We start from the raw sequence: 14474 nt of genomic DNA on the forward strand, positions 1-14474 counted from the left end.
TTAAACTTCAAAAAATCTTCAAAGAAAAAAAGTTTGATTGCGTTTCATTGTATGATCTTGACGGCCAATTCTGATCACCAAAATAGGAAATCACAAGATCAGGAAATATCACAACGGTGCTTAACATTGAAAATGCATTGTTTTTTCGTATAGCGTTCCATTTTCAATAACCCCGAGCTATGAGATTTCACCTTTGTTTCTAACATTTACTTAGTTATAAAAGTATTATTTAACTAGTATTCGGTAAAAACACTTTCATCGTGGCAATGAGGCACCTTTGTCCCATCTTCTGCGCTTAGAGTTCCTCCGCGGCACTAAAATTGAAACAAAACTCAAATTCCTTTAAAACTTGGTTATTTTACTTCAAAAAATAATAATTGATTTCAATTAAATATATTCAGTAATACAACAACAGAGCATAGCGAATATTCCTGGAAGACGAGATATGTCGTCCGTCGCGATGAAAGAGTTATTAGAGCATTAGATAAGTTGAAATTGGGCTTTCAGAAAAGTTCGAATTCAGTGTCGAATATTTCTACCTCCAACTCCAGTACTCTGCTTGTTGCTACTGATATCCTAAGATGCAAGTTCAATAGTACTTTGCCAAGACTTATATTTTTCAAAATAAACGTAAAATTTTCCTGGACAAACTTTGCAAATATCAAGACGCATAGCTTTCAGACAGAATGTACAGTGCGCAGAGTAAAAAAAAAAAAAAAACACACCTCAATAACTTGCGATCTTAAATGCAGTGGCGTACGCAAGGGAGGGGTTTAGGGGTTTAAACACCCCCCTTGAGCTCAGACAAAATGGCAAAAATAAAAATTTTAGTAGAAATTATGCGAGCTATTATTTTTTTAAGACCATTCTCATTTCTCAGAATACTGAAAAAACATTTACTGTAGTAGGGTTGTACTTTTGAAACCAAATTCACGTGATACTGTTACTGACTGGTTCCTTTCTGTCCTACCAGTATAGTTTTCGAGACTAGCTGTCATTCGCTAGGTCTTTACGCGATGATTCTGGAATCCTAGACGTTTAGTCATCTTTGAGACAATTCGAGAATTTTGGAGATGCGGTGAAAAATTATATAAAATGGGGAACGGAGTACAGTGGAGTTAGTTAGTCAGACTAAGAGTTATCTCTGCCGCTTGTCTTTCGGAGCTTCTCGCTAAATCTGTTTTGATTTATCTCAACAAAAAGTTCATTCAATCGCCGAGCCCGTCGTCGCCACTATTTCGACTAGTGAAGAAATCAGTAACAATACCATTGGAGATAAAGTGCTCGTTGAAGTTATTCATTCCAGCTCGAAACTTTGAGATCGTAGCATAGCGGATATTTCTGTACCAATCCATGTATATATACATATATTTGCTGTTCTTGGATCTTTAGGATGTCAAAACGCAAGAATTTAACAATTTTTAATTATTTTGATAATAAACCGCGACCTGAATTTGGTGAGGTGACAGCATCTAGTACCAATGTAAGTTTTTCTGTTGTACAGAAATGTGATACTTCCGTTGAAGAAAACGTTTCTAGCATAACAAAATCTGATGAATGTGAAAGTGACCCTCAAAGTGTTACTTCCCACCCATATGACATTGGACTTTTTTTAGAAGATATTACATTACGTTCTTAAACCTAAAAAACCAAATCAAACTTTAACTAAACAATGTTGTCTAAATAAAAAGTCGAAATTGTCTAGCTGTCTAAATTAGGGAAATAATAGTGCTTTATTACAAACTCGAATTTCGTTTAGTAGTTTCAGAAAATTATGAACACCCCCCTTGAAAAAATTCTGCGTACGCCACTGCTTAAATGATTGGATTTTCATTTACTTGGATGCAGTCTTATTTATTTAAGATACTAAACTCAAACATGCTAAAATTTTTATACGGGCAATATTTTAACTTAAGAAATCAGTCTCGAAAACGTATTTTCTTTAAAGAAATATGATTTTTTTCCCTTCGGTTCTTGACCGTCAAAATATGGCGTTACCGCGATCTGGAAAATAAAGTCTCAATAATAAAAGTAGGGGAGCCGGAGGAATTTTGGACCAATAATGTTACTTTTTTCAAGCTCACTAGGATAAAAAAATGTAAATATATTTTTTTTAAATTAATTATTTTTAAAATTTATTATTCTCAAAAACTTTCCCACAGATTTAGTATAAATTTTTGATCTTATAATTTAAAATTACATGGTTTTAAAAAACGGTGTAAAAATTTGTATATCTCATAACTTAAAATATTTTGACCAATGTTAAAATAAATACTTATAAAAAAGTATTTTTTACACGGAAGTATCTTTGGGTAAACGAGTTTTATAATATGTGATAAAATAACTTGACTGTCTTAAACAGTTCTAGAGATATGGTGAAATACGCAAAAAGTGAAGTTAACATTAAGAGTCTCAAATATTCGATCGCTCTCCTGCATAAATTATGAAGACCAAGTTTTTCAGATTAACTTCCTTCATATTTCAAAAATTCAAATTCGTCAACAAAAACAAGTTATGTTTATTTAGAGAAAATTTATTTTTGCGTCTGATTTCGTAACTTAAATTATCGACAGCACAAATATTAGCATATTATAGCATATCGCCAGCACATATTTTAGCATATTTAAAGTTTATCCCTCTAATCATTAAGGTCAAGAATATCCAATCATTAGATCAAAAATTAATAATAAGTGTTCTCTTTATAGCGAAAACGTAAAAATATTTTCACCTTGCTTTTTTTTAACTGTTTGACTATAAGTAAAAAAATTAGGTAATACTTCATTTTAGATAAATTTTAAAAATAAATTTGAATTAAAATAATCTTCGATTGTGTCTTCAGAAAAAAAAAATTCACTTTTTAATGATCATTCTTATTTTTCTTTCTGACATTGGAAAACATTTTAGAAAACAATATTTCGACATCTTCGCCCGGTTCTGTTATTTTATTCTTTGCTTGGATGAAACAATATTTTATTCATGCCAGATTTAGTGAATGATTAGAATTTAGATTATGAGATCTTTGACTGAAGGATAGAGTTCTCATCGAATTGTTCTTTAACAAGCACACATTTTTTTGTTCTGTTAGTCTAGCAAGTCTCAATTACAATGTTTATGTCTTCATAAATTAAATGCTCAAGAAACATACTGAAAGGAAGGTTCAATTGGTTCAAGAATTTTAATCCTAACTGTCCCTGAGTTGCAGCTGCAACAAAAAGAACATCTCAATAAGCATTACTCAATCAATTATGTTCTAATATTTCACTGAACTGAATACAGAAGGCATAACAAAATTAACAATTTAGGTTAAGTTGATTTTATACTGTGGTGAGTTGTTGAAAAAAAAAAAAAGTGTATATTTTTATAGTTGTGAGATAATTAAAAAAAATTAAAAAAGATAAAACTGAAGACTGCCAATACAATAAAAATTATATAACCATTAAAATTAACGTATCTGTTTTGTTTAGTTGCTATTATGATTTTTTTGAACAACTCTGTAAATTTTTAGCCTTAGTTAATATTCGAGTAAATAACCATTGCTATTCTTCAAAATTTCTTAACTATTAAGTTCGGCAGGCAATTAAACTTTGTATTCTTTCTTTTTAATTATTTATTTATGAATTTGCTGTCAAGGATATTGCTTTATTGGAATTACATACATTCACAGGCTTGTGTGCCTGTGAATGTATGTGATTAAAGTAATATTTTAGGCTTAGATGTCTCTGTCAGGTCGAAGGACAGATAGAACGATTCAGAGAAGGACATCAAGCAGAATACATCCAGGGTTACGGCGGTATTCGAATTCGCTACCTCCACGCTTAGCCCAGCGTTTGGTGGGCTATACCGCTCGGTCTGGGAGGCCCTACTTCGAGGAAATTAATTTATTTATGGGTAGACATGCATGTAGGCTTATGTGCTGCATTATATAAATACGGCTTATAAACCTTTGTCATGCAAAAAGACAATCACAGCGAAGGACTGCGTGACAATTTAGCGAAGGACTGCAATTTAGCGATAGACTGCATGAAGATACATCAAGGGTTCGAACTTGCTACCTCCACGGTAAAGAGCATTTGGCGGGTGATAAGTCTTTGCCAGGGAGGCACCTGTCGAGGATAAAAATGAGAAGTACATATCCTAGTCACATATCTACCCATAAATGTGCAGTCTTGTAAGCTCGGGCGGCTTATAAGTCTAAAATTTGGAGAACTGGTTGCACAAATTTCATAAGGATTCACAAGAAGAATCGTAAAGATTCGTACAGGGTTACGCTGAAAAACGAACCCATTACCTTCACGTTTTAGAATGTTTGTTGAAACGACTCTATTTATTTATTCATAGCCCCGCAGTGGACTAATCGTAAAGACACGGTTCCCAGTAGAACACCGAAGTCAAGCATCACAGGCTGCTGTCAGTAAGCGACCAATTTTGATCAGCTTGCGTAGGAACCGATAGTGCACGGTATCGGTCCTCGTTAAACCGTTTTACCGTAAAGTGCTCGACTTCGTGCGCAGGTCGTGTGGCCACTTAGGCAGGGGAGCCACCCCCTCTTTAGAGGATCAAAATTACGATGGCATGTCTTCGGATCATAATCAGGGATGTTTCCCAGACCGTCGCCAATAGCTCATTGTGCTGCTCTAGTGCGACGTGAATAAAGTACCTACCTACATATGCAACGCAATAAACGGAGTATAAGCCCTAATCAAATCAAGGAGCAGATAACACAAATTAGAGAAGGACAGAACTAATAATCATTTAGGGTTATGGCAGGATTCGAGCCAGTTACTTCCATCCTCTTTATTTATTTACTTTATTTACTGTTACTCATATATATGCAGGCTTGTGTGTTCTATGCTTCTTTAATGAAAAAACAATGCGTTATAGTAATATAGGCCCCAACAGTTTACCTCTTGTATTTTCTTTTTTATTGTGAAATGACCTTTTTATCAACGAGAAACTCTATCACGCCATGGTACTGGAATCAGGTAACTTATTTGATTGTTTTAAATGAGTCTTGAACGCGTTGAAGGAATCAAAAGTTGGAAGCTAGTCAACTAATCAGAAATCAATGCATCAGCTGTTTCTTATTGTTTGGAATGTTGTTATTGAAGGTAATATTTTTTAAAAAAATTTTACGAAGTATTTGAAGGTAACGATTTGACACAATATAGTATTTTTATTTCAATTTAGGGGTTTTGTACAAGAATAAGTTAAGACTAGTTTTTCGTCAAAGGCAAATGAAAATAAAATTAGACAACAGTTTTGTGTAATTTTCCACATTTGTGCCTAGTTACTGCATTAATCGTAACAGATATATTGTCCCCTTAAAAACTCATTACAAAAATTAAAAAAATATGGACAGTGCGAAAAAAAAGTGATCCCTCTAAATACTTTTTGTTTTAATGATAATATATAGGGGAGAGTGGGGTCAATTGTAACAGGGTACGATTGTAACAGAGCAAAAATTTCGAGTGTCGGGTTCTTGATTTGGTTCCTAGGTGGCGCACAAGGTGTATTTAATAAGTCTACATGTACACCCCTTGCTGGCAACCATTTTTATGTACTTTTGAAAGAGTTACATCACAAAAGATATTTTCACGCTACGTAAGTACTTTTTTTGGTATTAGAATATTATATTGTAACAAAGTAATTTTGTTTAAACAAATAAAAATTATTTACCGAATATATAAGTGGACACCTTGATTAACATTTCAATAAAAAAAAATTAGTTTTGCTAATTAACTAGCATTGTTTTTAACAAATGAAGCTGAAATGGCGTCTTGGGGACGATTGTAACAGCTGAAAATAAATAATCTTATGTTTACAAACCATTACTTAACTCTTTTAGAACCACCAATAGTTTCCTATATCATTTATATTATCTCGCATGTGCATTATTTTATTTGTCACCTTTCACAGCATAAATTAAAATTTTTAACCCCTTAAAGTTGAAAGTTTAACCTTTTAGGTCTCTGCTCATGATTATTTTTACTCCTAAAATATCACTACTATTTTGATCAATAAAAAAATCTATCACAACTATGATAATATGTATAATTAACTATGTTTTAGTTGAATTCATGAACTGTTACAATTGACCCCTTAAAATAAGGTATTTATTTTTTTTTCTAGTAGAGGATAGTATACTTTACTCGTCTGTCAATTAATACTAATATTATATTGAATTTTTTGTTAGTTAGAAATAGTTAAGTAAAAAATGTTACAATTGACCCCACTCTCCCCTATTGATGAACTAAGTGCCAATATTTATGGTTCAAAAAGAGGTCCTCAATTATATTTTATAATTGGTTCAGATGATTTTATGTTATAAAATTGGACTCAAAAACGTACTTTCTGTGAATACACAATTTTTTTTTTCTTAGACGGATTAGGATTTTTGATTCGCACACTATGGGAAGTAGTCGTGATCAGAGAAACAGGGACCCAATAGTTTAACCCGGAGAGCGGTAAAAGCGAAAAAATGCCATTTAATGTTAAATCATTTTTTGCGTATTTCGCTCTATCCCTATAAGTTTTTTAGACAGTAAAAAAATTTTTCTTACAATTATGAAATTCATTTTTCCATGTAAAAAATAATCCATTTTTAATAATAAATTTTTTTTAGAATTTAATAATTATTAGTTTTTACTTCTGATTTCGTAATATAAAATATTATCTGCACTTAACAGTTAGGATACTTTGGGTCACTTTTATGAGCCATTTAGATTGGCACTTAGTTCGTGAAGATCTGATCAATAGAATAAAAGTTATTAAGGGTGATATTCTTTTCTTTTGGGCCCTGATCTTATCAGATTCTTATATTAAGCCTCTCAAGCTTTTAAGTTTAAGCTTCTTGCAATCATATTTATAAACTCGCTTTAAAAAAAACAACAGAAAAGTGTTGGAGGCTTTTTGTAGCAACTGGTGAGAAACCAAATTAAAAAACCAAATTAAAAAATGTAGTGCTGAAGGAATTATTATGGTTTTGTTTAGCTAAGATTTTACCTTCCATAAACCGTTTGGCTATTTTTATTTTTAACTAAAAAGTTGTGAGTTAAATAAAGTCATATTTTTAAAATTCGATGTCTCAAAAACTATTTGACTGGCGATTTCGCTAAAATTTTGTATTCTGCCATGTAAAATTACATTCTTTAAAATGATGTAAAAAATTGCAAACTTTACAATTCAAAATTTTTACTATTATTAAATAAAATAAAAAATATTTAATGAAAGTTATTTTTCGCATGAAATAGTCTAAGGTAAAAGAATTTTATAATTGTGTAAAATTTTTTTTCAATTCGCTCAAAAGTACTTGAGATATAGCGAATGCACTAAAAGTAAAATTAACATTAAGGGGTCCTAACTTTCGACTAGTTCATCTGACCATGTTTTCCGTAATGCAGCCGCCCCCAATCTTTTGGATGTCCGTTGAAAAAAAGGTATGCTTATTCAAAGAAAGTACGTTTTTGTGTCCGATTTTGTAACTTCTGCAATTGTAATCATATTTGAGCTCACACCATAAAACTATTAAAATTGAGTTCCAATCATTAAAGCAAAAGCTATTCAGGATAGTCAGCTTCTTATTCGCACCGAAATATTAATATTCTCCATGCGAAGCTCAAAAAAAAATTTATTATTATGCTATAGTTATTTATAATCCAAATTACCATTTTCATCCTTAATCAATTTTTAGTTTAGAGCATTTATAAGTTTTAAAATCAACTTTTGAACATAAATGAATTTTGAAATGAACATATAATTAACATTAATTTCGGAATTCAATATTTTAATACTCAATTACTGCGTAAAATATCCAAATAATCTTTTGAAATTTCTTATGAATCATTTTTTTGATTTTACATGAAAAGAACAATGAAAATAGCTTATCAAATTATCACAATTTCAGCATTCTTGATAAATTTTCAAACAATAGATTTATTAAGAAGATAAAAAACACACAATTGGTGAACCATGAATTCTTGCAACACAAACAAATATTTCAACGTAGATGTATGATTAATATTGTTGCTTGTTAATTTGGGGAGGATTGTTTATTATGCTTGCGGAAGAACATTGAAATAATGCATTCTGATAAAAAAAAGCATATTGAATAAAAAAAATTCCTATTTTGTTTTAAACAAATTAGAAATGATTTCGACCTGATTAGATATTTTGATGTGATTAACTGTTTACTTAATTTAAATTCCAGAAACGAAACATTAATCTACTGTGTAAATGTAATAAAGCTGTTTTTAAATTCAAAGTTAATATTGTTTAATAAAATCAACTTTAATGAATTAATATTCAATTTAAATCCCGCAGTGGACTGATCGTTAAGACACGCTTCCCAGCAGATCACCGAAGTCAAGCATCGCTGGCTGCGGTCAGTGTGGGGGTGGGTGACCACTTGGATCAGTCTGCGTAGGGACCGAGGGTGTGCGGTATTGGTCCTCGTTAAACTGTGCTACCGTAAAGTGCTCGACTTCGCGCGCAGGTCGTCCGGCTACCAAAGCGGGGGTACTATCCCCTCCGCAGAGGATCAAAATTGTGATGGCATGTCTTCGGATCATCCTCCGGGATGTTTCCCAGATCGTCGCCAATAGCCCATTGTGCAGCTCGAGTGCGACGTAAATTAACAACAACAACAACAACAATATTCAATTTAAACATGCATTTGTTTATCATAGTTTAGCACAGTTAAGTTATGTAATTAAAAACAAGCTCTTGAATAAAAAGTTTTTACACCTCAAAATCTTTGCATTTATTAATACGAAATACTATCTTTGAATGGGAACTTTGTTCAGAACTTTGGATGTTGAACTCTTTAAATCGACTTCTGCACCACTCATACGTCGCACCCGCTTATAGGGCGGACCCATTCATACATCCATTCATTCATCCACAGATCGTAATTTTGACCTGAATCAGAGAACGATTGATCTCCCACCCGGTACCCCCCAGAGGTATTGATTTATTATGGGAACATGGAGGACGTTGCGACTCGACAGATTTAACGTGCATCAGTCATCATTTACTACACGGGAACACAGTTAACCATCGTTCCTTATGAGATCTTAGTAGAAATAGTTTAATTTTGAGCAAGGAGATAAAGCGCACGCCTCTCAATAAGGTGAACTGGGTTCGAATCCCAGCGATGGCTGGTCGATACAAATTTCGCTCCCGGCAAGCACCGACCACAGTGCTGACGTAAAATATCTTCAGTGTTAGATGGATCATGGGGAATTGTCTCCTTGCCGTCAGGCTAACCGAGGAAGGTTTTCCTTGTTTTCCTCTCTATGTAACGCAAATGTGGGTTAGTTCCATCAAAAAGTTCTTCACGAAGACAAATTTCTCCCAACACTTGATCCTGAAATTCCCTTGTCTTCTGGATTGGGCTTAAAATTACAAGGCTACACAGATGAACAATGGTCGTTAAATTTTAAAATATTTTATGCTACTTATATTCTGTAGAAAATTAAGAGAAAGAGCTATTAAATTTCAGGTACATGCTTTGAGAAATAGCTATGTTTTATTCTTGATACTAGAAGCCATCATCTTACCCATTCAAAAAACACACGAAAATACTGCTCTTGTACAAATACGAAACAACTGTACTCTTTTTTCCCCCGATGCTCTTAGTGCACTCTCTCTTCTAGCTTTTCCTTATTTCAACAAATTTATTTCACAAAATTATTTTAACAAATATATACATACAATACCCTACAATAATGGAAGAGTCACTTTCAGTTTTTGACAGTTTTTTTAAAATTTCTCAAGAAATACTTCAAGGATTATTTTGTAACTTTAGAGACGTTTAGTTCATGCGATTTTTCCTACTTAGCAATAAAATGTAAAGTTTTCAGATATTTGAGAGACCTACAATAAATTACGAAAGAAAACAAGCATTTTTGAACACCCTATGCCCAAAAAATCAACCAATGATCTTGCATCGATTACTTTAGTTATTTTTAATAACTGCATAAAGTTTCGTCAACCTAGAGTAAATATTTAATGAGATATGGACATTTTTGTTAAAAATTAATTTTTTCGCCTTATGTAATTAATTTTACGTATTAATTTTATGTATGTAATTATGTATTAATTTTTTCGTTATAACATTGTAGATATTTAATATAATTAAGTAAAATTTTTGGAGCAATTTAAGATTAATTACAAAATTGCCGATTTAAAATTTAAAAAAAATAATTGTTAAGAACTGAGCAAGTTACGACTCTTTAAGCTAGTTCTTTTATACTGCGCATGCACTGAAGAAGTTCAAAAAAGTTTTTCTCATAATTCTGTAGTGAATCGTATTTGGCAACTAATAAAGAAAATATTATTTGAATGTCTTAAAAATTTAGAAAGTTTTTTTTAAGTAATTTTTATACTTTTCAAAAAAAAAGGGGGGGGGGCTGAAACGATCAGGGGTTTTTCACGAATTTTATTTTGTATCGTAAGACAGCATTTAATAACAAACGATAATACCTTACAATAATCATCCGGAAACTAAACTTTGAAGGTATACAGAAAGAAAACATGTTTTTATTTTGGGTGATCCCCCACAATGCTGGTCTCATTTTTGATAAATCTTGTTTGATAGTACAAGACAAAATTTGTGGCTAACCCCTTATCGTATTAAGCTTTCTTTTAAAAAGTACAAAAACTACTTGGAAAATTGCTTGAAAATGTTTAATTTTTTTAGATATTCAAATAAAGCTTTTATTATTAGTTGCCAATTACAATTCCTTACAAAATTATGAATACTTTTTTAAAATTTTTCTGTGCATGCGTTGTATAAAAGAACTAGCTAAAAGACTCAAGTCTTGTGCATTTCTTAACGAATTATTTTAAAATTTTATGTCATCAATTTTGTAATTTTATTCTTAAATTTCTTCAAAAAGTTTTTTTTTTTATTTAATTTCATTTCATATTATGAAGTCATATCGAGAAAAAAAAATGCAAGGTGAAAAAATTAATTTTTTTTTCAAAAATGTCCATATCTCCATAAATATTTACTCTAAGTTCACGAAACGTTATGCAGTTATTCAAAATAACAACTAAAGTAATCGATACAAGTTGCAAGTTTTTTTGTTTGATTTTCTGGAATAGGGTGTTCAAAAATACTTGTTTTGCTTCGTAATTTATTGTAGGTCTCCTAAACCTCTTGAAAGCTTAAAATTTTATTGCTAAGTACGAAAAATCGCATAAACTAAACACCTCTAAAGTTACAAAATAATCTTTTAAGTTTTGAGAAATTTAAAAAAAATTTCAAAAACTTAGAAGAGTCTCTTCCTTTATTGTAGGGTAGTGTACATCACTTTTGTTGTAAAACATTTGAAATAGTAGGTAAATATCATTAAAAGTTGCAAGTAAGTTATTCCTTATGCTTATATTACTAAATATGTCATGATTTTTCAATCTTTTGGAAGTTTATTCACTTCAGTGTCGTAATCAAATATTCCACACTTGTTAGGTTGCAACATTTTAGTGCTTCAAAGTTTTATGCTATGATATGACGTTAATTCTTTTAAATTAGTTTCAAATGTTGATATCTCAATGGTGTAAATAACATTCCCACAAACTGCAGGCGTTAAAAAATATAACACTAATATATAAGCTAGAATAAAAATGTTTTTATTTTATTTAAAAGACATTTTTTCGATTCCTTTCATAAATAATATGTGAATAATAATTGAATGTAAGTAACAATATTTATAAATAATAACCCTTAACTGAACTTTGAATATAATTATTTTAAGGTAGTGAGTTATTTTTTCGTATTATTAAGATAATTTTTATTTCAATGTGATAACTATATACAATGTTTCGGCTAAGTATCTTTCATCGCAATTATTCTTTTCCTTATCTTAAATTAAAATAAAATTATTGATAATAAGTATCCGAATATCTCTTCATTTTACTGCCGTGAAATAGAAAAACAAAGTAACAGACAAAAAATTCAAAATTGAAATGTTTGAAATCTACTTATTTCAAAAGATTTTTTTTTTCGAAATTAAATTTTGTTTTATCAGTTAGTTAGTTTTAGTTTTTTGAAATTCTATTTTAGCATTCATAGCATTAGCAATTGAAGGAAAATAGTTCTGAAGCTATTTTTCACGAAATCCACAATGATGCATTTACGTTGTTTTTTTCAATTGCATGGCAAAATAGTGATTTTGTTTCTTATTATAATTTTTTACTTTTCTCGAAATCTACCGTGAGGCACTTACATTGTTTTTTCAATTGCCCAGCAGCATAGTGATTTTGTTTCGCATTATAACTTTAACTTTTTTGTGGGAAAAGTCTAGGATGGGGGGCACTTTTGAATCTTTCGTCTTTCGGGGATGCACATCTAAGTTTATGTAGTCACTGGATGATACTCATTTGAACTAAATTTTTAATTTAAAAACAAAATAATTAGAAGTTGAACAGCTATGTAGTACATGATATTCGTGTTAGAATGGAAAAATGAAAATTTATGCCCAAATATGCAACAGGGTTTCCCCACTTACGGAAAAACATATTTGATCTGATTTGATTCATTTTATAAAATTTATATTTTATTAAATAAAGAAAAGCTTGCCTGATAAAGAAAAGCATGTCTGACAAATTTTAATAAAATATAAAAACACGTCTGATTTGATATATTTAGTAGAATAAAACTTTTAATAAAACATAAAAATTCGTCTGATTTGATATATTTAGTAGAATACAAATTTTAACAAAACACAAAAACTCGTCTGATTCGATATATATAGTATAATAAAAATTTAAGTAAAGAAAAAACATACCCGATATATATATTTAGGGAAATATAAATTTTATTAAAGCATAAAAACAAGTCGGATTTTATTTATATAGTAAACAGCTATATAATTTGAGTCATTTGATTTATTTAGTAAAGTACAATTTAATTTAAAAAAAAGAAAAACGTATCCAAAATTGGCTTTGAAGCTATTAAATTTTTGCTTTAAAGTTTGAATAAATTTGTTTAGAAAGATTTCTTAAAACCCGGTAGTGTTGAACTATCAGAAAAGAAAATATTTTTCGGAACACATTTTATAAGTAGGCGAGAGTGAAGTGAGACCGGTTACCTCGACTGTGTCGAAATTAATTCTGTCTTCAGCCGACAAATTCTAAAATACTCTTTACCAGTCGAGAAGGACTTACCATATTGGCGTATTGTTGTTGATTTGTTTACAGCGCCTATACACGATTAATGCGTTTTTTTTAACTAAGTCAACTCTCTAATATTCTCTAGTTTTTAAGCTATTCTCATTTATTGGTTATTACAGTTACAAAATTTGTTTTAGTCCAGCTTGTTATAAGTTTACTAAAGATACATACCTTATCAAACAATAACGATTCAGTTCAATAATAGAACTGTTCAGTTACGTTCTAATAACTTCAGCTCTCGGTGTAAGACTGGGAACTATCTGGTTTTGCCCCCACTTCCTTGATAAGAGTCTATACTGGACCCACGAAAGCTGCAGTGCAGAAGAGGAAGAAAATGACCGCATCCAACCCTGAATAAAGATTTTATGGGCTTCAGGGCAAAATTTATTGCGAGCCCCTTCTTTAAAGTACAAAAAGCCTTATTTTGATATTTTGTAGAAGTTTTGAAAACTCTTTATAAAATTGTAGTTTTTATAAAGACATAAAGAAATACTCTGCAATTTTCTTCTTTTTAAAAAGAAACTAATTATTAAACACTATATTTATAGTAAGAAATTTCGGTCGAACCTTTAGCAGTTCGGGATACTTTTCATTTAACTCCGCTTTGATAACATCACATGTAAACTGCATGCATGATTATCTTAAGCTGTCATAGAAAATATGAATGCCTGCTACTTTTGCATTGAAGTTTAGTACTTCTAAATTTCCCATAGATAGTTCTGGTAATAAGTGTATTACCAGAACTAAATATTCTTAATTAAAAATTTACAAATAAAGTAATAAAAAATTACCTTAATGCAGGTAGAAATAAAAAAATAGTATATAGTTTTTGACAAAAGGCTGAACTCTCGGAACTACTCCAAGGTTTCAACTCCAAGGTTTGAATATGAGTGAGAATTTCCTCATAATCTCATCTCAAGTTAAAAGTAGTTGATATGCTGAGATGGTCTAGAAATTTTTACACTTATGAGATATTTTGATTGATCTAGTAGAAAAACGTTTTCGTTCTCTTGTTATGTTTAATTTATTAGTAAACTTTGTTTTACTAAGAGATTATTTTTACCAAAACTTCTGATTTTTATTAAATTTCATCTAAAGAAGTATCTAAAAATTTAAATGCAACTATTTTGCACATCTAAAAGAAACCATGCTAATGTTTGTATTTGAAAAGGCATTTGCGAAAACGTTTATTATGTTTGAGAACTGCACTTTACATTTATACATAGAACAATATGTATTGTAAATGCTTCACCATAAATATTAATTTTGTACTAAAGACTTCATTGGAAATTTTTCGTTGA

This window comes from Parasteatoda tepidariorum, chromosome 11, assembly GCF_982258835.1.
Source record: "Parasteatoda tepidariorum strain Cologne lab strain chromosome 11, Ptep-v5.0, whole genome shotgun sequence".
Lineage (NCBI taxonomy): Eukaryota > Metazoa > Arthropoda > Arachnida > Araneae > Theridiidae > Parasteatoda > Parasteatoda tepidariorum.